The sequence below is a fragment of the Mauremys reevesii genome, linkage group 2 (genome assembly GCF_016161935.1).
Source record: "Mauremys reevesii isolate NIE-2019 linkage group 2, ASM1616193v1, whole genome shotgun sequence".
Lineage (NCBI taxonomy): Eukaryota > Metazoa > Chordata > Testudines > Geoemydidae > Mauremys > Mauremys reevesii.
In genome coordinates this window covers 183,244,142-183,269,388 of record NC_052624.1, presented here as the reverse complement: position 1 = coordinate 183,269,388, position 25,247 = coordinate 183,244,142, and the positions used below count along the sequence as shown (strand labels likewise).

The window sequence follows — 25,247 nt, the reverse complement described above, 5'->3', positions numbered from 1 at the left end:
AAAGATATGACCCCAGTAATAACAGGCCAGACACAGTAAGCAGAGTGGTTATTGGTAAACCTTCATGGCTCTTATAAAATTAGAGGATGGCTCATTTGTCCTTTATATCACTGGTAGTTACACAAGAATTAGATTTAAAAAAAAAGCTCCCTTGTGGAATTTGAATCAGACGTTTGCTTGACCTCCATTTCATTGTAATGGCTTTGGATGAGCTTTAAGAGATTCTTATCTCCCTTTTTAAGTTAATTCTTAGTGCTTTTGAAATGTGCTATTCTGACACCTGGAAAATATGAAGCCTTGGTTAGCCACAGAACATGTATGTCAGAAATGGAGGCAGCTCAAGATTTCCCCCAAATGCTCCACCAACGTGGCCAATTGCTCACATGGAAGGAAAACCCTTAGGGTTGGAAAGACAGCAGTCTCAGAAGATAAGATTGAATAATCACATAGAATAGGCTAATCAGGGTCAGTGTTGTGATGGTCCCATTGATTTTTTTCAATAGGACCACTTAAGAAAGGGTTTGTGGGATCAGACTTTTAATTCTTTGGTGCTGGATGTAGGCATTTCCCAAATTATTTTATATAGCTCTGGAGCCGCTGGCTTCAAAGGGTTAATATTTCAATACAGTAAAGTGACCCTTTATCTAAATTAGCTGGCTGAGGTAATGGTGCTGTGCTGTGCTTGAGTTCAGGAGTGGGTTTGAAATTCTTGATTGCCGTGCAGTAGGAGAATGGGTACGCTTTGAATGTGAAGCACGTAATCTAGCTGCATGACCCCATGACATTTTCTTCACCTCATTCAAAATGGTTTAATTTGATGGTGCCTAAGAGCAAATTTCAACTGGCTTCAATCACTTATCTATCTATATTTGCTTTTAGTAAGCTGCTTAATGTTTATCACACATTACCATAGCTATTCCTTTGTCTGAGCTGTATTTGGAAATTGTGATACCTCCCATACCACCAGATGGTAACTCTGAGTAAATAAAGATTGAGTCAATCAATCGCATGTAACTCCAAAAATTGTACTTAATTGAAAATATAGAAAATAAAATGGTAGAATTAAAAATAAAGTATAAATTATGTTTTTCCTTCAGGAAAATTGCTCTCAGTCAAATCTTTTGAATTGTTTTAGAAATACAATGTGGTCCATATGTGCCCTTCATACAGCAAAAAGTGGTCATCTGCAGTGCTCATCATTCACCACCTGTTACCAAATTGGTATCAGAGATGTGACACTTTATTTCCCTTTTTCTAAGTATATAGAGACACTGTGAAATGACAAGTATTGATAGGGTAATGAGTGGTAAATGCTGATTTTTTTTTAATGGTGAGAACAAGGCATTTCTGAAATTCCAATGCCACAGAAACTCTACTTCAGTATTCTTTGATATCCCTTATATGACTTGAAAACTTTTGCTCCCAGTAGGGCAAATAATGTACATGGATTTATGGAGCCCAAACCTGAACTCTTTATTCAGGCAGATACTATTCCCCCTTTGATCTACCCACTCTGCTCTGCTCCATCCCTCCCTATTCCACTCCCTGCCCTTCAGTGCAGGATCAAGCCTCTGACAGCTGTTCCTGAGGGTTTTTTTCCCCCAAGTATTTCTAGAGAGACAATTCTTCCATGATGAGATTTTCAAGGGAACCTAAGTCAGGTAGGCTCCCAAATCCCATTGCCATTGAAGGGCAAATGGCTGCCTTAACTGTCTTATCAAATCCCAGCCTTAGTCAAATGGAGAACAAATACCAGACTTCATGTGGGCCATACTCTGAGGTGATCCTTTGAGATCTAATTTGTCCTGCTGCTGTCTAATTAATTCCTTACTTAGGGTATGTCTACACTGGAGCTGAAGGTGTAGTTTCCAGCTCAGGCAGACATACTGGTGCAAGCTCTGATCGAAAATAGCATGCTAAAAAGGGCTACCTAGGCTTTCAGATGGGATTGTACTCCGGGGCAACTAGCCCATCCCACTGCTTGTGTGCTGTGGTGATGCTTCTATTTTTAGTGTGCTAGCTTGATCAAAGCTTGTACAATGACATCTCCAGTTCCAGTGTAGACCTCCACTTAGGTTAAAAATAACCTGTGTCCATTGGGCCCAGGAGAAATTTGACTCTTTTTAAAAAAAATCATTAGATAGAGGCTCTATGTGTAGGGAAAATCTAACATGGATCCAAAGAGTGTCTGTCTTTTACTATCATTTTGTACTGTGCCTAGAATAATTCTGATTGGGGCCTACAGGTGTTACTGTAATAAAAATGAGGATGCTGCTGCTGAAATATCGGAAATGAAATCATTGTGCTGAAACAGCTTTGTTAGGCTTATTTTGGTAAATGTGCATCTTGAAAGAGTTTGGTCTGTGAGTCCAGTAAGTTGAAATTGATGTGCATACGGCCTAGAATATCTTTCTGGAATCACTTCCTCCTGACACTTGTGGCTGCAATGTTTGGGCCCCTCACCACAGGAACCAGGGAATGTTCTCCTTCTGCTTCTTGTAAGAGCGTGTATTTGTGGGAATACCTCTCAAGTGTTTACAAATTTACTCCCCAGGTTATCTACATTCTGCAGAAACTTAGGGTCCCCTACCTGTTATTACGGAACATTTAAGTTGGTAATAATTGTGAAACTGAGGTAACAGAGCTAGTTACACCGAAAAAAAATGAACCCCACAGCACTTAAATGTTCTGCATGAATTATTTTTCTGTATATGTATAATCTCTGTCATTTTGGGTCTTTGTCACACACTGCCTCCCACATACAACCTGGAGGCAAATGGCGGTAAATTTACTATTTCTAAAACAGGATTGGTTTTATTCTGGCCATTGGTACACTTTGTTTTTGTCAGAATAACTGCAAAATTATGTTGTTGTTTGTTAATATGAAATGGAAAACCACATGGAAACCTATTAAAGGACTGAGACTTTTTTTAACCTTTTGGCTTAGCTGATAATTCAGAGGTATGGTTAGAAAATGCACAACCTGCAGATAGTCCCTTCATAGAATAAGAAGCTATATTGTGTGTAAGATGGATGATGTAGATGTGGTATATTACATGGCTTGTTCATGATGTGTGACAGCATCCAGCAACTTCAACTCTGCTTTGCATCTAAGTAATCTCTGTTAAAGGTTAGTGAGAAGCCATATTTTGTGGAGTACAAGTTCATAGCTGGAATTCTTCCTAATGCCCTTTATGATGAAACAACCTGTTTTCCCATACCTGGTTATAGACAAACTGCAATTGTGAGACCTGCTAATTGTCAAATTACCGTTACCAATGTATCATGGGGTGGTTGGCCCCTTTAAGGGAAGTCAGTGCCCAGCCTACATGTGACAAGCTTCTTTTAGGAGAACAAGCCCATCTCAAGTAATTCAATATAAGTAATTAACTACCTAGATGGCTGCTAATTGGCTAATGAGCACCTGGACCTGATACCAAAGCTCAGTTGGAGGGGGCTGCTCCTAGAGCTCCTTGAGTTACAATGTCTGTCTTATGTTCCTGTTGAACTTTTCATTAATAAATCAGACTCTTGGGCAGGCAAGAGCTGAGAGTGGTGTAGGGGCAGCTCACCCAGTCCCTGAGGGAGTCCTGCTTGTTTTCTGCCACTGATACCCTTAATAGTTTAAGTTATCAGTTATGCCCCTCACCCTTACACACACCTCTCACATGTCAATGTGTGTTAAATGTTTTTAATGGTATTTAGAAACTCCTTACTCATGATATACCACTTCTGAAGATTACACTTTGTAATGCATTGATGTAATTACACATCAATGCTAACAGAAGGACCACTAACTATCCCTCATAGAATAGTGCCTGTCTTTGACAGCCCAATGCTGCGTAGTCTCCAAAATTATTTTTAGTTTAATGCACTTCTGTGTTACACAGGTGCCCATAAAAACTTTCCAGTTTTCCTGTAGCTAAACCATAGACAACGTTACTCCAGGTACTTGAATACTATGGTATAGGAAGGACTAAACAAAAGCCTAGATAGCTTTGAAGACTCCCTGTGCTTTGTTATAACATCCTGAAAATACAGAAAATTTAATACCTATGGCAATTGACAAGTTTCTAGGGGTGACTGCTGTGGATGACAAAACTCATAAAAACTCATCTCCTTAAAAAGAAGGGGGGGGGAATGCGTGTGGGGAAGATTCCCCTAGAGGGTAAGGAATTAATCTAGCACTGAGTTCTGTTCCCTGCTCTGCCATTGACATTCTGTCTCACCTTAGGAGATTGAAACTTTCATTGCCTCAGTTTCCCTATCTGTCAAATGGTTGCAACAATAGCACTCACTTCAAGTGTGAGACTTAATGTTTAAGTATTTCAGGATGCTCATTTAAAAAAATACTATCCACAGAGCTTGCACTTACATTTTCCCATTTTGCCATGGTGAGTGAAGTTACCTAGTTATGTGTGTTTTTCCCCTAGGTAGAGAGAATGTCCGTCTGGAAATAGTGAGGTAATGTTTGGAGCTGAAACTCCTGAAATAGTTAAAATGAGATTCTGCTCAAAGCTGTGGCCTATTTACACTGTTTCGGCAGTACAATGGGCCTGTAGAGTGGCTCTAAATGGGCAGGTGAGGGTTTCCCCAGTAAGGGGGAATCTCTTCCCAGCTGGCACATCTGGCCCTACACTACCTACTGCAATATTACCATTCCTCCTCTTTTACCTCTACCCCCTACCCCAATCCAGATGTAGGCTTGTGCCCTGTCTGTGTCTGGAGCACACTGCATTCCAGTAATCCCCAGCCAGTGTAACAGCCTCAGGATTGAGGAAGCACAAAGCTGCATACAGCCACCTTTGCCTCTCGCCCCTCAGGTGTGGTGAGCAGAGAACTGACACAATCGAGGATCTAGATGGTTAACTCTGAGCTTCACAAAGAGAAGAAAATTAATGTGTAGTAAAACTTTTATGTAGTGCTGCTGGGTGCCAATGGACAGCTGCTGTGTTCCACCCCAGAAGTGGTCACTACTCTGAGTGAAATGATTCCTATGTGAAAATATGAACATGTATGCTTTTATCCAAAATATTTTGCAGGCTTGGATTTCTGTGGCAAAACAAAATGGCAGAGGCTGGCATTCCTACCTAGGTCTTAGGGCTAAAAGCAACCCTCTGTACGTGCATGGCTTCATTGGGAATTGCATGCATACTTTTAGGGGCAGAATTTATTTTTGAAAGCTGTAGTGGGAACCAATATCTGGCCAGATATCAAACAGAGCCATCCCTGTTCTGAACTTATAGTTTTTGATAATGGAGAACAAATGTAAAGTATCTGAATGAATCGAGTAGGTAGATAGTGAAAGAAATATTATGCTGTATTTAGTGGGAGGCCAGCTGCTGTATTCTTTTACCAGTTAATGTACAGTATAGAGAGCTAGGTGAAATTTTTTTGGCTGAAACTCTTTTCCAGTGAAAATTGCAGATTTGGGTCAGCTGAAACACTTTGTGAATTTGTGGTGATTTTCAGTCAATTATTTTGATCAAAAACAAAAAAAGAAATGTGTGTCAGAAATGTCTAAAAATCATTTTGTCATTATCAAAACATTTCCTTTTGTGGGGGCTAGTTTCATCAGGGGATTTAGGCACCATTCACAAAAACAAGGAGGAGGTGAAATATTTTCGATATTTTTTTCTAGCTTTTTCTAATAACTTGGAAAAATATTTGACCACCTTTCTTTAGATTCTGGGCACTGAGGAATTTCAGCAAAGTTCGGAGATGATGGTGCTGATATTTTAAAGAAATTTAACAGAGCTTTCCCCCAACTAATAATCAGAGACCCTTGTGGAATTCACGCTTTCCTCTTACATTTTTTACTACTCTACTGGTTTTGTTTCAGTAAGTTTTCCACAAAGCTAAATCTGATGGAACTAGGAAAAAATCATGATGTTAAAATCAAGTTTTTTCCAAAACTATGTAGGTTACTGACAGCAAACATATTTATCTATAATGGTTATGTGGAATTTGGTCAATTCTGTGTTTTGAGGAATGGTTGAGAAAAGCAGAGTTACCTTTCCCTGTTGTGAGAAAATCTTAGAAGATGGTAAACAACAGGATGTCAGCAGTGCTTTAAACTCCAGTTACTAACACTACGTCCCCTTTGCTGCCCCTCTGTGGTCTACATCAGGATAAAAGATTCTCTTCTTGGGAGACTGAAAGCTGTCCAATTACTACTCAGAATTCCACTGGAGGGCAGCCTTTTCCCAAGCAACTCTGCAGAGCAGAGGAGGGAATCATTACAGAAAAATCAGTTACAAAAACAACTAAAGGAGAAAGAAGTAACCATGGTGGTAGCTGCCACTCGGAAGGCTGGACAGAATCCTTGAGAGTAACTTCAGCATAACATCTGAAAATCCTTCCAGCAGCACTTGCCGCCTTTTTAAGCATCCGATTGATAGGCTATGAAAAGTGAAATAGGGGGAGGGACAGCTCAGTGGTTTGAGCATTGGCCTGCTAAACCCAGGGTTGTGAGTTCAATCCTTGAGGGGCCACTTAGGGATCTGGGGCAAAGGTCAGTACTTGGTCCTGCTAGTGAAGGCAGGGGGCTCGACTCAATGGCCTTCTAAGGTCCCTTCCAGTTCTAGGAGATAGGTGTTTCTCCAATTATTATTAATTTTAATGGGACAGGATGAAAATACAAACAGTTTTTGAAAGTTTTTCTGATTAGGGGAGCTATTCTGAATTTGGAATATGAGCTGATTCAAATTTTTAAGACAATGAAGAGAGTTCCTGGTTGGTTCCATACTTCCATTTCTTTGCCAGAAAAGCTGAACCACACAAACTCTAAGCATATGAAATGTTCTTAGAGCACAGTTGGTAGATGGTGTCTGTATGGTGGGCGGCTGACTTAACAGCCCTTGTTCTTTGTGTGTACAAATTGTGTATAGCACAATGGAATCTCTAGTTGATGCTGGTTGTTGGCAGCTGCTGCTCAAATTGAATTGTTTATTTTCAGACCCTAGATGTGTCAAGCATTTGATTGCAGAGTTTTCCATGGTTTTTGGGAGGCTCCTACTCTTTCAGTGGCCTTCCCAAAATATACCTATCAGCCTCCTTGCCTGGTAGTTTGCTGTGATGCTTGTATGCACACAGTTTGAAAGACAGAGACCAAACCCTGCTCTTGAGACAAGCACCCCTGATTCAAACCACAGCAGCTGCCAAACCCATTTCTGCCTTCCTTCTTCCTAGTGCCGAGCACTCAGATTCCTTCTTTCCTGCTGTGGCAGTTACTCCTGATTCCGCCTGGCAACAAGCACTTCCAGTTCATTCAACTTCCAACACCCCACCCCAAATAGGCTGCACAGGTTACCAAAGTTTACTTAGAAGCCTGTTTGTTTGGCCTATGTGAAATGAATTTTTGGTATCAGTCCACTTCCTCGTGTATCAGAGGCCACATTACAAAACTGCAAGCACAAGTGGTATCAGCATCTTGCTTGTGGTTGCATCACAAAGGGGCAAGGACTTGAACAGGCATGGAAATTAGAAGGGGTCCTAATAGAAAACAGGTTGAGGTGCATATGCAGGAAGGTGATCAAGAAAAAAGCCTGAGAATAAACTAGTCCGATGGTACCCACAGATCAAGAAAGAGAATGAGGAAAAGAGACCCAAATCTAGACAGAAACAGTGTAGTGAAGGGTGAACAAAATAGATATGTGGTAAATTCAATAGTGTGTAATGTTGTACAGAATTTTCTGCTAGAGGGTTTGTGATCTGTGCACATACATAGGTGATTGTGTTTATATGGGTATTTATATATAATCTCTCAAACTATGGGCTAGATTATGACTGTAGGTATATGTCTACCCTACAGTCATGGAGGGTGAGTGCAGCTTGTATAGACATACCCAAACTAGCTTCAATCTAGCTAGTTCAGGTACTGGAGCTGTGAAGATGCAGCAGTGCTCACTAGGTAATTGCTTGGGTGGCTAGCCCATGCTGAAGTGCCTGCTGTTGCAGCTGCTCCGGTACCTGAGCTAGCTAGATTAGAGCTAGCTTTGGTATGTCCTAGACAAGCTGCAGTCGGATCTGTGATTGCAGTGTAGACATACCTGTAGACCACTACTCTGAGCAGGAGACAAGGTGCACATTACTCTAACCCACCAAAGCAGTGTGCCTCAGAGGTTCAATTCCCGCCCTTCTTGTCTACTCAGGAAGTTGTCATTAGAACTGGGTGACTTTTTTTGGACAAAATGTGTTTCAGATTCGGAGACACTGGAATGTTTTACACATTTGTGTTGGTTTCACTGAATTGTTTTGGTCAAAAAGAAATTTAGAATGTTTAAATTTTTTAAGAATTTTTGTTTGTGTCAGCAATTTCTAAATGAAATTTGATATTTCAGTTTGAATGAACCTTGGTTTCAAAAATTGCTTTTCTAAACAAACAAAAAAATTACCAAAAACATTTTAAAATGGTCAAGTCAAAGTGAAATGTTTCTTTTGGCCTCCCCACTCCCCTGCCCAATTTTTCAATTTTCTGGAGATTTTCGAACATTCCACACTGTTTGACCAGAAACCAGTTATTTTTAAATTTAATGAATTGCCAATGAACTGAAAAATCTGTTGTTTGCATTGCTGTAGTTATAATTTGCTGTTGGTATAGATCCACAGCAAACTGCAGCAATGCCAATACTACTATCATATCAGCTCAGCTCTTCTGGCCAGTGTGTGTGTGTGTCCATGCGTGCAGCAGCGGCTTTGGCTGATCTAGGGAATAATATATAGACACGTAGTCCACTTACCATGCATGCCCAGACCCAAGATAGCTTGTGCATGGGTGTAAGTGAGGTTCTTCTTTTCCCTTTCCTTTGCAGGAATGTAGCCCAGGTCACATTCTAGCACTATGTAAAATGCATTCTATTTGTGTCTTTATTATACATCAAAACTCCTTTTTTTTTAATGGTTTGAGAATATTCAGTCATAAACTGTGTGGCTTCCATTTGTGAAACATTTATCTAATGTGGTTTAGATGAATCATATTGCACTGTTGTTCATGGAAAAACAAGAAAGGTCTTCTAGGAGAAATGCTTTCTCTTCCCCTGTCAGCTGCCACAGAGTGATTTATTACCTTTGTTGTGAATGGATCCTTACACTTTAACTGTATTTTAGCTTTGCCTAACCCACTGTCAGATGTCACCAGCTTCCACAGTTGATGTGCTTCTCCACCAAATACACCACCTCAAATATATTATGCTCCTTCATACTGAATACATTTCTTAAGTTTTATGATAGTTTTGGGGGCATTGTCTCTCTGTCCCCAGACTACCTTATCCTGTCTGCTGCAGAGATTAAGATAACAATATTACAGGTCAGAAGCTCCTCCTACCTTCTCCATTGCTTCTCTCAAATGTAGTCGTTACACTGATTCCATTTCTGTTTCCAAAAGGTGTCAAATGCATTTCTAAAAGTTATCCTCATACGGCCCTCATCTGGGAAGCTACTGAGTCTCAAAAGCTGAGTGTTAGTTTAGCTTAAACTAAACAGAATTAAGGCCACTTTAATACTCAAGGAGAATATCCACATGGGGCTTAATTCAATTTAACCAATCCACTTTAAATTCACACCTTTAATTTGGATTAATTTTCCTGAGTGTCCCCGTGTAGACAAACCCTCAGAGAGAACCAGGGCCGCCCAGAGAGGGGGGGACAAGTGGAGCAATTTGCCCCGGGCCCCGCAGGGGCCCCCATGAGAGTTTTTTTGGGCCCCTGGAGTGGGGTCCTTCACTCCTTCTGGGGGCCCCGGAAAACTCTCGTGGGGCCCGGGCCCCTGGAGCTTCTTCTGCTCCGGGTCTTCGGTGGCGGGAGGCCCCCTGCTGCCAAATTACCGCTGAAGCGGGACCCGCCGCCGAAGTGCCGGGTCTTCGGCGGTAATTTGGTGGCGGGGGGCCCCCGCCGTGGGTCTTTGGGGCACTTCGGCGGCAGGTCCCAGAGTGGAAGGACCCCCCGCCGCCGAATTACCACCGAAGCGGGGGCCCCCCGCCGCCGAAGACCCCAGGCCCCCTGGATCCTCTGGGCGGCCCTGGAGAGAACCCAAAATACCTAAGACACATCTGTCAATAAGAATGTGTGTCTCACTGTCATCAAGATGAAAAGAGAAATAGCTAATGGAACCCAGTGTAATGGGGTGCCAGTGTGATACATATAATATGGCATGGCTTTAAAAGAAAGGACATTGACAATACATTTCAGACTTCTTAAAGTTTAAAAACGAATTCTGATTTGGTCTTTGAGAGAAATGTCACTGTAGAAAAGAAATGCTCTTAAATGATGTGTGCGTTCTGTTGTGGATATTTTTGTTCAAGAATTGGATGACACTGTCAGTGGCTCTACATTCTTTAAATACTGCTGGTCAAATTAAGTGTCTTTCATATGAGTGCTTACTGTGTCATGGTGGGTTGTGGTATGGCAGACACAGACTTGCTTTCTTAGTGAGGGATGGGTAAAATAATTGATTTCTAAAGCCAGAGAAGTGAAACTGATCTATCTTAACTCTGAAGGCAGCCCATACCCTTGGCAGTTGTACCCTCTTAGGATGCTGGTGAGCTATGGTAGTGGAGCAAATTAATTTACATTTTGCCCATGCCATTTATTAAAGGTTGTTTTGTGGTAATAAAATAAATACTGAAATACTGAAGGAATTGTATTGTAACTGTAATAATATCTGCTGCAGTCTAGGCACTGAAAGACCAGGCAGGGGTTAAAAGAGAGAAAAAAACCTGTTGTTGTGGTCCTGTTTTTAGCAAAATTACTGATGAACTCTTTAATGGAGAAATACAAAAGACTAAAACACCACCTAATTTTTTTTTAAAAGCCTGTAATTTGCTCTCCCATATATAAATAGGTAATTACAGTATGCATCCAAGCTACACACATGCTTGCAAACCAAGTGTGTGCAAACAGGTACTTGAGTGCATAAATTCCCTCCTCCTTTTTTTGTGTGTGCATTTTAGCCATGTATCTGAGGCCATGCAGCTCCCTCATGAGAAATGGGTATGTCAGTGTGATGCACTGGTGGTTAATGTGAACGAGAACCAATATTTTCTATCAATTTCAAAACCTCAAAAGTTGCTGTAAACAGAATTGTTGCCCCTCAGACCGCTCGTGTTTCTAGCTTTCATCCTTGTGGAGAAAAGCTGGAAAATGTGAACCCTGAACACTCCAGCACCAGAAGGCAAAGAAAAAGAATTCCCTTCCCAGTCTCATGATTTGTATGACAATCTCTTGATTTTATGGGGCATGACTCATGACTTTTGGAGAAGCAGTTTGACAATACTGGGACAGGAAGGAGCCTCTCTTGAGGCATCCCAGCACCCTGCAGTCTAGACAGCTTGTGCTCTTTTTTCCTGCTTGGGGTTTTGGGGAGGCTTCTCATTTTCTAGAGATAGGGATCTTCCCTGCCCCCTCCCCACACCATGGCCACCTGGTCCACGGCCTCAGAGTCAGGTGGCTTCTGGAGGCACTGTGAGAGCACACTGCATAAACAGCACCTTCTGCTCCCTCTCTTGCTGTGCTTCTACTAACTAATGCTCTGTGCACTCAGTCCACTCTTTTCTGTCCCTTTGAAAGCCTAGAATTTACCAGGGAACATAAGGACTATGGTTGTGACTGCCCTCTGCTCTTGGATGCAAGAGAGGAGAGTTCATTTTGCTCCCCTACCACTAGTGCCCCAACACAGCTCTAGGCACAATCTGGGCCTGAAATTAAATTAATAATCACACCTGTGATAACAAACAGCTCTTCCCCTGTTCCTTTTGCTTTTCTACTATTTATAGGTCTGATGATACTATAACATCGCTCTCCTCTATGGCCAGCCAGCAATGCTGCCCTGCCACCTTCGTTGTTCATTTGGGAGGCTAGAATCCATCAGGAGTGCTCCTTTGTGCTCAAGGGGATGCAGCAGCCAGTCTCTGCACAGAGTGTACAAATCTGGAATTCTCCTTGAACCTATCCTGCTTGTGCAATCGTGCAGAGGGCAGCCACATTAAGGTTGAAGATAACACGATATTGGTGACATTTTTGAGCTTGTTTAAATTCATAAGCCTGCAGTATGTGGCAATGACCCATGACAGATACATTTTTCCCCCAATGATCTCTTTAAAAGCACACTTAATCTTTATTTTAATGCTGGTGGGGGTGGGGGTGGATGGGGCTGGAGAGAGGGATAGCGATAGTGTGGGCTTTTGTCCCAAAAGTGTGGTTTGTTTTCTTTAACTATTGCATTTGCCACTGGATCTGCTGCCCTTTTTTTCTAAGGCGAAGTTACATTTGCAGTCATGGTTTGTTCATGGCCAGGATTAGTGGATTACTGGAATTTGCACACCCTATAGGAGCATGGCCATATTGTTATGAGTTTTATTACAATGCAGTACGATATATCATTTCATTAAATTGCACGTTATGGTTATTTGCTGTTGCTCCCCAGACCTCTATATAGAGTTTTATCATTCTCAACTGGCAATAAAAATTATAAAATAAAATGAAATAATGTTTGGATAAATGCAAAGGGTCAGGGGATTCTGTATGCTGACTGGAACAATACATTTATATTCTTTTTTGGGGTGTGAGGAGAGAGCAGTTTCTTCACTGCATTTTAATTAACTATATTTCATTGCATGGTAGTAAAGGTAATAACCATAACATTAGCACAACTGCCACACTATCAAATGCTTGTCACAATCTAATATTCTCTAATAATATGACTCCACAATGGAGGCACACACAACAAAAGAGTAGCCTGTTTTATTAATTTACCAGGTCTCTGATTGTTGAAAGACCAGTATGTATTTCTGAGAGACTGATTAAAATAGAAAGAAATGTACATGGTGGAGAATAATATTTTTACTGGTATCGTAGTCATTTAACAAAAGTGTTCCTTCAGGAAAACAAAATCAAGATGCTAATGTTAGACCTCATTTATTGCCAGCATATTCAGTGACATTTCATAATGTACATCTGTCAGCCAGAGATATAAATGAATGAGGTGAACCATGCAATTTAGCCTCAGGAAGTTCCATTAGAGCCCCCAAAGTATAATATTTATGAGGTCAGAATCAATTAATCAGATAGCTGTTTGCTTTTCAGCTCAGCATGCAAACTGTTGCATTGGGAAGTCTTTCCTATTTGGTAGAAGAATCAGTTTGCATATAATATATGAAGGTTGTTTTGCAAATCAATTACTATTGTAACACAGGTTATATAAAGTATTAATTCAAAGCACAAGTGAAAAAAATGCAGAACGAGTTCTTGTGAGACCAAATGTCTGAATAGGAGTCTTAAATATTTTCTGTTAGTTGCAGGAGTTTAGCCTCACTCAAATCCACTGAGAATGTGAACAGTGAATGAGAAACAAGTGTGTGTGTGCACCATATACTTCTAAGTGTAGTAATTCCAGTAAATAGAGTATCCTCCAGGGAAGGGAATGATTCAGGCTGTATAAAACAATAACCCTTCCCTAAGTTTATGTAGAGCCCAATCTTGTGACGTGCTGAGCATCCTACATTCGAATTGAAGGCAATCAATCAGTTTAATCTATCTCGATTTTTATAATGGCATGTTACCTGTCAGGGGAACTCAGGGTGATCAAAAGCTCTTCATTTCTAAGAAATGGAGGAAATAGTTCTCAAAGAGATTTTTTTTAAAAACAACAACAACAGCAGCAGCAACAAAACCCTTAGTTTGTTAATATACTTCTCAAAATGCCATTAACCAAAATGTATGTGTGGGGCAATTTCACTAACTCCAGTCAAATGGCATAACGGATGAATATGGATCAATACTGTGATTTTATGTGAGGGGATTTTTTTTTCTTTTTTGTAGTAAATGGATAAAATTTTATTCTGCTAAAAGGGTGCAACTGATGTCAATGTATCTGTGCTGGCATAGCTGACAAAATTTTCTCCCACTATATCCAGAAAAAATATTTTTCTGCTCTACTTAATTTGGATGTAAGGCTTTCTGGTTAGGCCTTTGAAAAGGAGCAGAGATATAATTAGGATTTTTTTATATTTAAAAGTTATTGACCTCTTTTTAAATTTAAACTTTCCTTAAAAATATTTCTGATGGGGAAGAAGTACACATGGAAAGTTGTTAATGGACCTACTCCCATAATGAGAATATAGTCTCTGATCAATGCCTCCCCCTTAGTCCTTTGATTAAGACCAAGTGTAGTAGTATCTCCTTAATATCTGATATGTTCTGTTTAGGTAACTCTTTCCTACCCTTGCAAGGAGATGAATATGATATACAGGGATCCATTTCATATTATGCTTCTTTTTATTTTGAGTTACAGTGGTGAAGACTAGAACTTAGTTGACATATTTTTCATTAGGACTAGGCAAACAATTCATAGCAAAAATGTATCTAATAATTTATCTTTATCAATGAATAATGTTTAGAAACTGATTCCTATGAATTTATTCTTTGTTCATAATTGTTCATACTCATCAAGTATGGACTCTAAGGTGGATAGGAGGCTGGCTAGATTGTTGGGCTCAACGGGTAGTGATCAATGGCTCGATGTCTAGTTGGGAGCCGGTATCAAACAGAATGCCCATGGGGTCGGTCCTGGGCCGGTTCTGTTCAACATCTTTATTAATGATCTGGATGATGGGATGAATTGCACCCTCAGCAAGTTGGCAGATGACACTAAGCTAGGGGGAGAGGTAGATATGCTGGAGGGTGGGGATAGGGTCCAGAGTGACCTAGAGAAATCGGAGGATTAGGCCAAAAGAAATCTGATGAGGTTCAACAAGGACAAGTGCAGAGTCCTGCACTTAGGAAAGAAGAATCCCATGCATTGCCACAGGCTGGGGACCAATTGGCTAAGCAGCAGTTCTGCAGAAAAGGAGTACTGTAATGGATGGATATAAACTGTTCAGGAAGGACAGGCAGGGTAGAAAAGGTGGGGGAGTTGCATTGTATGTAAGAGAGCAGTATGGCTGCTCAGAGCTCCAGTATGAAACTGCAGAAAAACCTGAGAGTCTCTGGATTAAGTTTAGAAGTGTGAGCAACAAGGGTGATGTCATGGTGGGAGTCTGCTATAGACCACCAGACCAGAGGGATGAGGTGGACGAGGCTTTCTTCTGGCAACTAGAAGAAGTTACTAGATCACAGGCCCTGGTTCTCATGGGAGACTTTAATCACCCTGATATCTGCTGGGAGAACAATACAGCAGTGCACAGACAATCCAGGAAGTTTTTGGAAAGTGTAGGGGACAATTTCCTGGTCCAAGTGCTGGAGGAACCAACTAGGGGCAGAGCTCTTCTTGACCTGCTGCTCACAAACAGAGATGAGTTAGTAGGGGAAGCAAAAGTGGATGGGAACCTGGGAGGCAGTGACCATGAGATGGTCGAGTTCAGGATCCTGACACAAGGAAGAAAGGAGAGCAGCAGAATACAGACCCTGGACTTCAGAAAAGCAGACTTTGACTCCCTCAGGGAGATGATGAGCAGGATCCCCTGGGAAAATAACATGAGGGGGAAAGGAGTCCAGGAGAGCTGGGTGTATTTTAAAGAATCCTTACTGAGGTTGCAGGAAAAAAACCATCCCGATGTGTAGGAAGAATAGTAAATATGGCAGGCGACCAGCCTGGCTTAACACTGTAATCCTTGCTGATCTTAAACACAAAAAAGAAGCTTACAAGAAGTGGAAGCTTGGACAAATGACCAGGGAGGAGTATAAAAATATTGCTCAGGCATGCAGGAGTGAAATCAGGAAGGCCAAATCACACTTGGAGTTGCAGCTAGCAAGAGATGTTAAGAGTAACAAGAAGGGTTTCTTCAGGTATGTTAGCAACAAGAAGAAAGTCAAGGAAAGTGTGGGCCCCTTACTGAATGAGGGAGGCAACCTAGTGACAGAGGATATGGAAAAAGCTAATGTACTCAATGCTTTTTTTGCCTCTGTCTTCACAAACAAGGTCAGCTCCCAGACTGCTGCACTGGGCAGCACAATATGGGGAGAAGGTGACCAGCCCTCTGTGGAGAAAGAAGTGGTTCGGGACTATTTAGAAAAACTGGACGAGCACAAGTCCATGGGGCCGGATGCGATGCATCCGAGAGAGTTAAAGGAGTTGGCAGATGTGATTGCAGAGCCATTGGCCATTAGCTTTAAAAATTCATGCGAACGGGGGAGGTCCCGGATGACTGGAAAAAGGCTACTGTAGTGCCCATCTTTAAAAAAGGGAAGGAGGAGGATCTGGGGAACTACAGTCTAGTCAGCCTCACCTCAGTCCCTGGAAAAATCATGGAGCAGGTCCTCAATGAATCAATTCTGAAGCACTTATAGAATCATAGAATCTCAGGGTTGGAAGGGACCTCAGGAGGTCATCTAGTCCAACCCCCTGCTCAAAGCAGGACCAAACCCAACTAAATCATCCCAGCCAGGGCTTTGTCAAGCCTGACCTTAAAAACCTCTAAGGAAGGAGATTCCACTTAGAGGAGAAGAAAGTGATCAGGAACAGTCAGCATGGATTCACCAAGGGCAAGTCATGCCTGACTAACCTAATTGCCTTCTATGAGTTGATAACTGGCTCTGTGGATGAGGGGAAAGCAGTGGATGTGTTATTCCTTGACTTTAGCAAAGCTTTTGACACGGTCTCCCACAGAATTCTTTCCAGCAAGTTAAAGAAGTATGGGCTGGATGATTGGACTATAAGGTGGATAGAAAGCTGGCTAGATTGTTGGACTCAACGGGTAGTGATCAATGGTTCCATGTCTAGTTGGCAGCCGGTTTCAAGTGGAGTGACCCAAGGATCGGTCCTGGGGCCGGTTTTGTTCAATATCTTCATTAATGATCTGGAGGATGGGGTGGACTGCACTCTCAGCAAGTTTGCAGATGACACTAAACTTGGAGGAATGGTAGATACGTTGGAGGGTAGGGATAGGATACAGAGGGACCTAGACAAATTAGAGAACTGGGCCAAAAGAAACCTGATGAGGTTCAACAAGGACAAGTGCAGAGTCCTGCACTTAGGACGGAAGAATCCCACTCACTGTTACAGACTAGGGACCGAATGGCTAGGAAGCAGTTCTGCAGAAAACCTAGGGGTTACAGTGGATGAGAAGCTGGATATGAGTCAACAGTGTGCCCTTGTTGCCAAGAAGGCTAATGGCATTTTGGGCTGTATAAGTAGGGGCATTGCCAGCAGATCGAGGGATGTGATCATTCCCCTCTATTTGACATTGGTGAGGCTTCATCTGGAGTACTGTGTCCAGTTTTGGGCCCTACACTACAAGAAGGATGTGGAAAAATTGGAAAGAGTCCAGCGGAGGGCAACAAAAATGATTAGGGGGCTGGAGCACATGACTTACAAGGAGCGGCTGAGGGAACTGAGATTGTTTAGTCTGCAGAAGAGAAGGATGAGGGGGGATTTGATAGCTGCTTTCAACTACCTGAAAGGGAGGTTCCAAAGAGGATGGATCTAGACTGTTCTCAGTGGTACCCGATGACAGAACAAGGAGTAATGGTCTCAAGTTGCAGTGGGGGAGGTTTAGGTTGGATATTAGGATAAACTTTTTCACTCAGAGAGTGGTGAAGCACTGGAATGGGTTGCCTAGGGAGGTGGTGGAATCTCCTTCCTTAGAAAGCAGCAAAGAATCCTGTGGCACCTTATAGACTAACGTCTGTTAATAGACTAACGTTAATAGACTAACGTCTGTTAGTCTATAAGGTGCCACAGGATTCTTTGCTGCTTTTACAGAACCAGACTAACACGGCTACCCCTCTGATACTCCTTCCTTAGAGATTTTTAAGGTCAGGCTTGACAAAGCCCTGGCTGGGAAGATTTAGTGGGGAATTGGTCCTGCTTTGAGCAGGGGGTTGGACTAGATGACCTCCTGAGGTCCCTTCCAACCCTGATATTCTATGATTCTATGACCTGGGGATTACAGTAGACGAGAAGCTGGATATGAGTTAGCAGTGTGCCCTTGTTGCCAAGAAGGCCAACGACATATTGGGCTGTTTTAGTAGGAGCATTGCCAGCAGATCGAGGGAAGTGATTATTCCCTTCTATTCGGCACTGGTGAGGCCACACCTGGAGTATTGCGTCCAGTTTTGGTGCTCCCCCCCACTACAGAAGGGATGTGGACAAATTGGAGAGAGTCCAGTGCAGGGCAACGAAAGTGATTAGGGGGATGGGGCACATGACTTATGAGGAGAGGCTGAGGGAATTGGGGTTATTTAGAAGAGAAGAGTGAGGGGGGATTTGATAGCAGCCTTCAACTACCTGAAGTGGGGTTCCAAAGAGGAAGGACCTAGGCTGTTCTCAGTGGTGGCAGATGATAGAACAAGGAGCAATGGTCTCAAGTTGCAGTGAGGGAGGTCTAAGTTGGATATTAGGAAATACTATTTCACTAGGAGGGTGGTGAAGCACTCGAATGGGTTGCCTAGGGAGGTGGCAGAATCTCTATCCTTAGAGGTTTTTAAGGCCCAGCTTGACAAAGCCCTGGCTGGGATGATTTAGTTGGTGTTGGTCCTGCTTTGAGCAGGGGATTGAACTAGATGACCTCCCGAGGTCTCTTCCAACCCTAATATTCTATAATTCTATGATTCACATGCATATGTTTCAGTCTATCAGTTGCTTCCAATCTATTCACTTCAACTTTGACTACTTAGAATTACTCATGGTGTGTGTGGCGGAGCTAGTACGTCAAGGGGGCGGGAGGTAACACAGCCTCTCTACGCCCAAGTCTGTGTTCTAAACTCTTCTGTAGTTAGCACAGTGTGGGCCCAAGGGCCAGAGTCCATCTACTTCCCCTTCCCTAGTGAGATAATGCGGCCTAGCAGCTGGAGTCCATACAAGGTGCCCCTAGGGCAGCACGGCCCAATGGCCAGAGTCCATACAATTGCCCTAGGGGTCAGGGCTATGTGGCCAAGTGGTCAGAGTCAAAGAGGTAGGCTGCCACCTAGGGGTGGGTGGCGGCAGAGGTGGTAGGGGGACCCAGCCCCCCTCTCCACCGGGGCCTGACCCAGGGCCCTGTCAGCAGTGAGTGTGGTCACCACCCAGTCAGCAGGGATCCTTTCACAACACGCTGACTTTCAGGTGCGAGGTACCACTCACTCTACCCCTCTAGTCCACTTCCTACCATGTGTCCTAGTGGCAGGGCTTGTTCGCTGTCAGGGTCTTCAAGCTCCTTGGCCCAGGTGACTTGTTGGGAATCCGACTCTTGTCTACTCACTGTGGGCAACCGGTCTCTGGTCTGGGCCTCAGACTCTCTGTTTTTTGCAGTCAGGGGCTGAAGCGGCTCGCAGGCTGGAGCCTCCACCAAGTGTCCTCCTTCCCGGCGGTCAGCCCTGACTGAGCAGCTCCACAGGCTTTTATACCTGATTTCCAGGTAGAGCATGCCTGGCAGAGCCTCAAGGGTGGGGGTTCTTCTGCTAGGAGGGAGGCATTATCCCCTGCCATACCAGTGTGGGGCCGATCCGCCCCATCACAGTGTGTCATTGGCCAAAGGGTGAATACTTCTAGCACAAGAATGAGTACCCTTCTTTGCTTGTGAATGAATATTTGTATGGGCACCCATTCCCCAGCATTAAAGTGAACAAAAACTCATGCACAATAAGATAGAAAAGAGAACAAAAAGGAGTGCAAAACTGGCTGAAATCATAATGAGATTATGGATTCATGAAAATGTTTCTGAATTTTTTTCCCCACTATTTTCCCAGGTCTTTTCACAAAATAGTTTGACAATGGCTTTGAAAAACACCTGCACAGAGATCCGAGTGAGAATGTGATTGATTCGGGACATCTTGTGATGTGATCAGCAAGCAGGAGGCAAAAAGTATGGGACCAGCATAGCATGATGGAATGAGCACAAATTCAGCTGAATAGCTTTTCAGTGAGTTCTCCAAAGTAACCCTACATCATTTCCATTATGGAGGGCAGCAGAATGTACTGGATCATTGATGACTTAAGAAAACAGGTAGGGAAATGGAGATTGTACATGTCCCATGGATGAGCAAAATAAGAGAGTGCTTACAGTCGTTAAAGGAATGAAGGAAATGAGATGGCTAGGGCAGGGAATTTATATCTATTGTAACATATGGAAGCTTTTGTCTAGGTGAGCAGATACGATGGGAAGAGATGGAAGAATCAGAGTGTACATTTCTGGCAGAGGCGTTAAAGGTAGAGTCCATGGTCCAAATCCTGGGCCCACTGAAGTCAATGGGACCACGATTTCACACCAAGACGCTACTGAAAACTTTGTGCTGATGGCAGACTTGAAAGAGGAACATAATGTTAGGATGAGTTTTAAAGATTATTTTGGAGTGCTAGGAATATTTGAAATAACGAATTACTGTACAACACAAGTTACATCAAACCCCAAACTGCAATTAAAAAGGAAGCAGTGGGGAATCATATTATAATATGTTGTTACATTTAATATTATGGTTCTAGAAAACCTTTTGTGCACAGAGTAAGATTCATGCTCCTAAACTAGCGACCAGTTAGTATTAGGGGCATAAATGAAGATGTAAAGAAGCTACTGGATTTTTGCAAAAGCAATTTCTGTGTAACAACAGGAACAAAGAAAGGAAGATTTGATCACAAGACATTTTTAAAAACAAGAGACCAGGAAACTAGGATGATCCCATTCTATTTGAGAGGAAATATTTTCTATCAATGTGCAGAAAAATCATACCAAAAATTGCAAAAGGAAGTCAGAGCGGCATTCCAAATCAATTTTTCAGCACCAAGAGGGGAAAGCGAACTAGAAGAGTTTGAGGAGTTGGGCAAGCAGAAAGCAACAGTATTAGTTTCAAAGGATCTCACTTTTTGACCATCAGGGAGAGTGTAAACAAGCACAGAAAAGGAGGATCTGAAGATTGAAGAGTGGATAAGAAATAATGGGAAGATGAAAGCGAAGCCAGAATGCTGATTAAGAGCAATCAAGAAAACCAATAGTGTCAGAGAATGCATGGAGTAAAGGATGGTAAATAAGAGAAAAAAATCACTTTGTTTTTACCAAGCTAGGAATGGAAGGAATCTCATATCTAAGGTAATATGTAGGGAGAACTAGGGTGAATAAAGAAAGAGATGGGAAGAATACTTCTGTTATCTCTTGAATAAAGAAGATCCCAAAGTAAAATATAAGTCTGAAAGGTCTGCTGTGTTTATTTTGTAAGAAAGAAAATCTATTTGCGAGATTAAAAACTGAAGACACTATTACAGCATGGGTAAACATTAGCTCAACTCTGTTACCATAGATGATGATCTGGGGGTAATAGCAGACGAAAAATGAAAAAGAATATATACATTGTGACTTCATCCATGAGACTTCACCCAATACAATATCATCAGCTTATATATGAAAAGAGATATCACATAAAATCTGTAGGTTAAATAATATCCTTCTATTTTCAGCAGTGATACAGACAATATTGGAGAATTTCATTCAGTTTTAGAGACCGTAAGAGACAAATTAGAGTTCAGAAAAAGACAGTTAAAATAATAATAAATTGGGGAAACCAGATCTGCAAGGGATTGGGTTAAGAGAACACTGTACATAGTTTGCAGAAAAGATGGCCATTTGTGTGCAGAGGGATTTTTGGCAGGGCAGAGTACGAAGCCAGTACTTGCATATATTGCAAGAAGCAAGTGGTAAAATCTATCCTTAAAGAAGAAAAGACAAAATAAATAAATAAAATAATGGGGAAAATGTTATAACCAAATGATCAATGAGACATCAATGGCAATCCTTTTCATAGAGCTTCATTCTCTATGAATTTTCACCCCCTCCTGTTTTGTTTTGAGTACCAAGTTCCAATTAACTCAAAATCTCAATGGGAGGCTCAATCATAACTGCTGATTTTTCCCTTGCTTTTGTCAAACCACATGAAATTGTTAATCTAAAGATTTTTTGATAGATAGGCAGGCTTATTTGAAATTGGTCCCACATTTACTTGAAGTGTCTGTGAGGACTTTAGTGGTTTGGGGTGAACATTTTGCACAGATCTACTTAAGTATCAACCTTTTGGAGACTATTGATTTTCTTAAGTGATCATGTGTTTGGGAAATAGCACCATTCTGAGAATATCAGGGTTAGAAGAGACCTCAGGAGATTATCTAGTCCAACCCACTGCTCAAAGCGGGACCAATCCCCAATTAAATCATCCAACAGATTTTTGCCCTAGATCCCTAAATGGCCCCCTCAAGGTTTCAGCTCACAACCTCGGGTTTAGCAAGCCAATGCTCAAACCACTGAGCTATCCCTCCCCCCACTGAGGCAACTCAGAAGTTCTGTCTGGAACTATTTCTGATATTCATGCTTACCTTCTTGAAAGGCCGCAGAGAACATACATAAAGTAGGATGCTTTTGTTTTAATGGGAATTGTTGGCACAGATGAGGAAAGAAAATAAAATAAAGACTGCATCCCTTAGAAGCATATCCATGGTGAATCCCTCTGGACACTTGTTAAGGATGAAGCTAAAAGCCAGAAGAATAAAATTAGGGGTAGCAAGAGATAGGAATAGGATTGCCAACTTTCTAGCTGCACAAAATTGAACACCCTTGCCATGTGGCCCCGCCTCTTCCCTGCCCCTTCTCCAAGGCCGTGCCCCTGCTCACTCCATCCCTCTGCCCTCATTCGCTCATTTTCACCATGCTGGGGCAGAGGTTTGGGGCACAGGAGAGGGTGTGAGGGCTCCAGCTGGAGGTGTGGGCTCTGTGGTGGAGCCAGGGATGAGAGGTTTGGGGTGCAGGAGGGGGTTCCGGGCTGAGGCAGAGGGTTGGGGTGTGGGAGGGGATACAGGCTCTAGGCTGGGTTGTTCTGGGCTCTGGAGAAGGGGCCAGAAATGAGGGGTTCAGGGTGTGGGAGGGGGCTCCAGGCTGGAGTGGGGGTTGGGTGAGGGCTCCAGCTGGGGGGTGCAGGCTCTGGTGTGGGGCTGGATGAGGGGTTTGGGGCCCAGGAGAAGGCTCCAGGTTAGGGCAGGGGGTTGGGGTGCGGAAGCGGGTGCGGGGCGTGGGCTCCGGGAGGGAATTTGGGTGCGGGAGGGGCTCAGGGCTGAGGCAGGGGGTTGGGGCACGGGAGGGGTGAGGGCTCCGGGTGGTACTTACCTTGGGCAGCTTCCCGGAAGCAGCGACAAGTCCCTTGACTCCTAGGCCTCCATCCGCAGGCATCACCCCTGCACCTCCCATTGGCTGCAGTCCCTGGCTGCCCCTATGCCTAGCAGCCACTAGGCAGTTGTCACTTCCAGGGAGCTGTGCGGATCCAGGTAGGGACCCTGCCAGCACCGCCAAATGGACTTTTAATGGCCTGGTCAGCTGTGCTGACCAGAGTGCCAGGTTTCCTTTTCAACTGGGCGTTCTGGTCGAAAACCGGACACCTGGCAACCCTAGATAGGAAATGTAGGCCTAAATAGAAACAAGAAAACTTCTGCTTAAATGAATACTGAAAAGAGTGAGCCAATCTTTAACTATTAGAATTCAAGAGGAGACCATGTAGCAGGTCCCACATCCACCTATTTGCAAGTTCATCAGAAGCATGTGGTATTGGCCATTATCTGAGACTTTATACTGGACTAATGAACTTTGTCTGATTCACTATATTCCTTGGGATAGTGTCATCTCTCCAATTACAACAACCAGTTTCAAAGTGGGGAAGCCATATGTAGTTTTCCAGAGTAATCAAGAAAGCAAACACAATGAATAGTTTACAGAAGCTGTTCAGCAAGTACCCAACTTGTCTACAAGTTCAGCAAAGCGCATAAGCACATGTTTAAATGATGATGAAGTCAGGAATCAATTTCAACTAAATGGATATATGACACTATTAAATAAGAAAGTCTACACGTGTCCACTAAAGAAAATGCTTTAGTTAAGTCAGTAAAACTTCTCATGTAGACCAGGCCAAGTATGAGACTAATAAGAGAACTTACTGACCTTCTTGTAGCAGTGGAGAATGGGTAAGAACTTTACAAATTTTATAGTGAACACTCTTTATGTATATATTCTAAACAACTCAGAAAATTTGCCATCACTTGTTAGCAAAGTAAGTGCAATAATATATATGATTAAATGAATTTGTAAAAGTTTGGTTGGCTCATGAGCACAATTAGGGAATTTCAGTGGCATTTTCCTTAGATTTTTTTTTCTGCCTACCGTTTCTCTGAGTTTGTTAACGTCTGCTTTTTTGATGTCAGTTGTCCTTACTCTGCTGCTGTCACTCCTTTCTTTCCTTAGAGTCATGAAATCTATAATTTTGTGATCAGTTTCACCAAAATTTCCTTCCACCTTCAGATGCACAATCAATGCCTCCCTGTTAGTCACAATCAAGTCTAAAGTGGCTGCCTGTCCCTCTCATCCCTCAGGTACTCCCTCCACCGTCACCCTCCTGTTCTCTGCCAGTGGCACATTGTAGTTTAGTCTCCCATGTGCTTTAATACTTTGGTGTAAATCTAGTTGTTGGGTTTACTAGTGTGCAGGTGCTGGGTAGTGTTGGTGACCTGTGATATACAGGTCAGACTAGATGATCTGGAGGTTGCTTCTGGTCTTAAACTCCATGACTCCAAGATGTTGTTCCAACACATTCCAAGAACTTACTGGGGATTTTATATTTGGAGTTAGGTCATACACTGTGTTGATCATTCAAAGTACTGTAGCAGCAAAGAGCAAGGAATTCTTTCCCAAGAGGACTAGACAAAGAAAGATGCACAATAAAATAACCCCACATTTCTTCATCTTGTCATGCAATATGCCCCCCAAAAGGTTAATACAGGTCTTGCTTACAGTGGTTTTTTTTTTAAAGGCAGCTATTTCAGATCCCTAATGTATACTCAGAGCTATCTCATAGTTTTGGATATTATAAGGTGAACTCTAAGAGCCAAAGCTCTTGTGACAAGTAGCATCACTTTACTATAATTCTTTTTAGAATTTGAATGAGCCAGTGTTCAATACATTCATTCGTTTTTCACGTTTATCCCTTTATCAGGGATTCATAAACCTGCAAATGGATTTTGCTTTATAATTTCCTTCAAATCTGATAATTGTATCTCTCTCCTGTGCACCACATTAATAATCTTCTTTTGCTTTAATCAGACTCCAATAGCTCCAGCTCGTTATTTATCAGCCACTGCTAATCTTCCTGGCTTGCTTTCCTTAAGTCCAAAATGTAAGCTTCAGTGGCAAGGTAAGATGGTAAGTAATAATAATATGTAATGATGCCTTCATTCCCCATTTATCTTTTTTTTCTTTTGCCATCTCTTTTGTAGGACTCTACTCTAATGAATATTAATAGGGGATGTTCACACTAGAG

General features: G+C 42.4%; 1 long non-coding RNA gene across 1 annotated transcript in view; it reads left to right on the top strand.

Moving 5' to 3' along the window:
* The window catches only part of LOC120398717, a 132,656-nt gene extending 111,686 nt beyond the window's left edge, over positions 1–20,970 (top strand). Inside the window, exon 3 of the long non-coding RNA XR_005594657.1 lies at positions 19,659–20,970. This is a non-coding gene — a long non-coding RNA (uncharacterized LOC120398717). The remainder of the gene's footprint in view (positions 1–19,658) is intronic.
* The last annotated feature ends 4,277 nt before the right edge of the window (positions 20,971–25,247 follow it).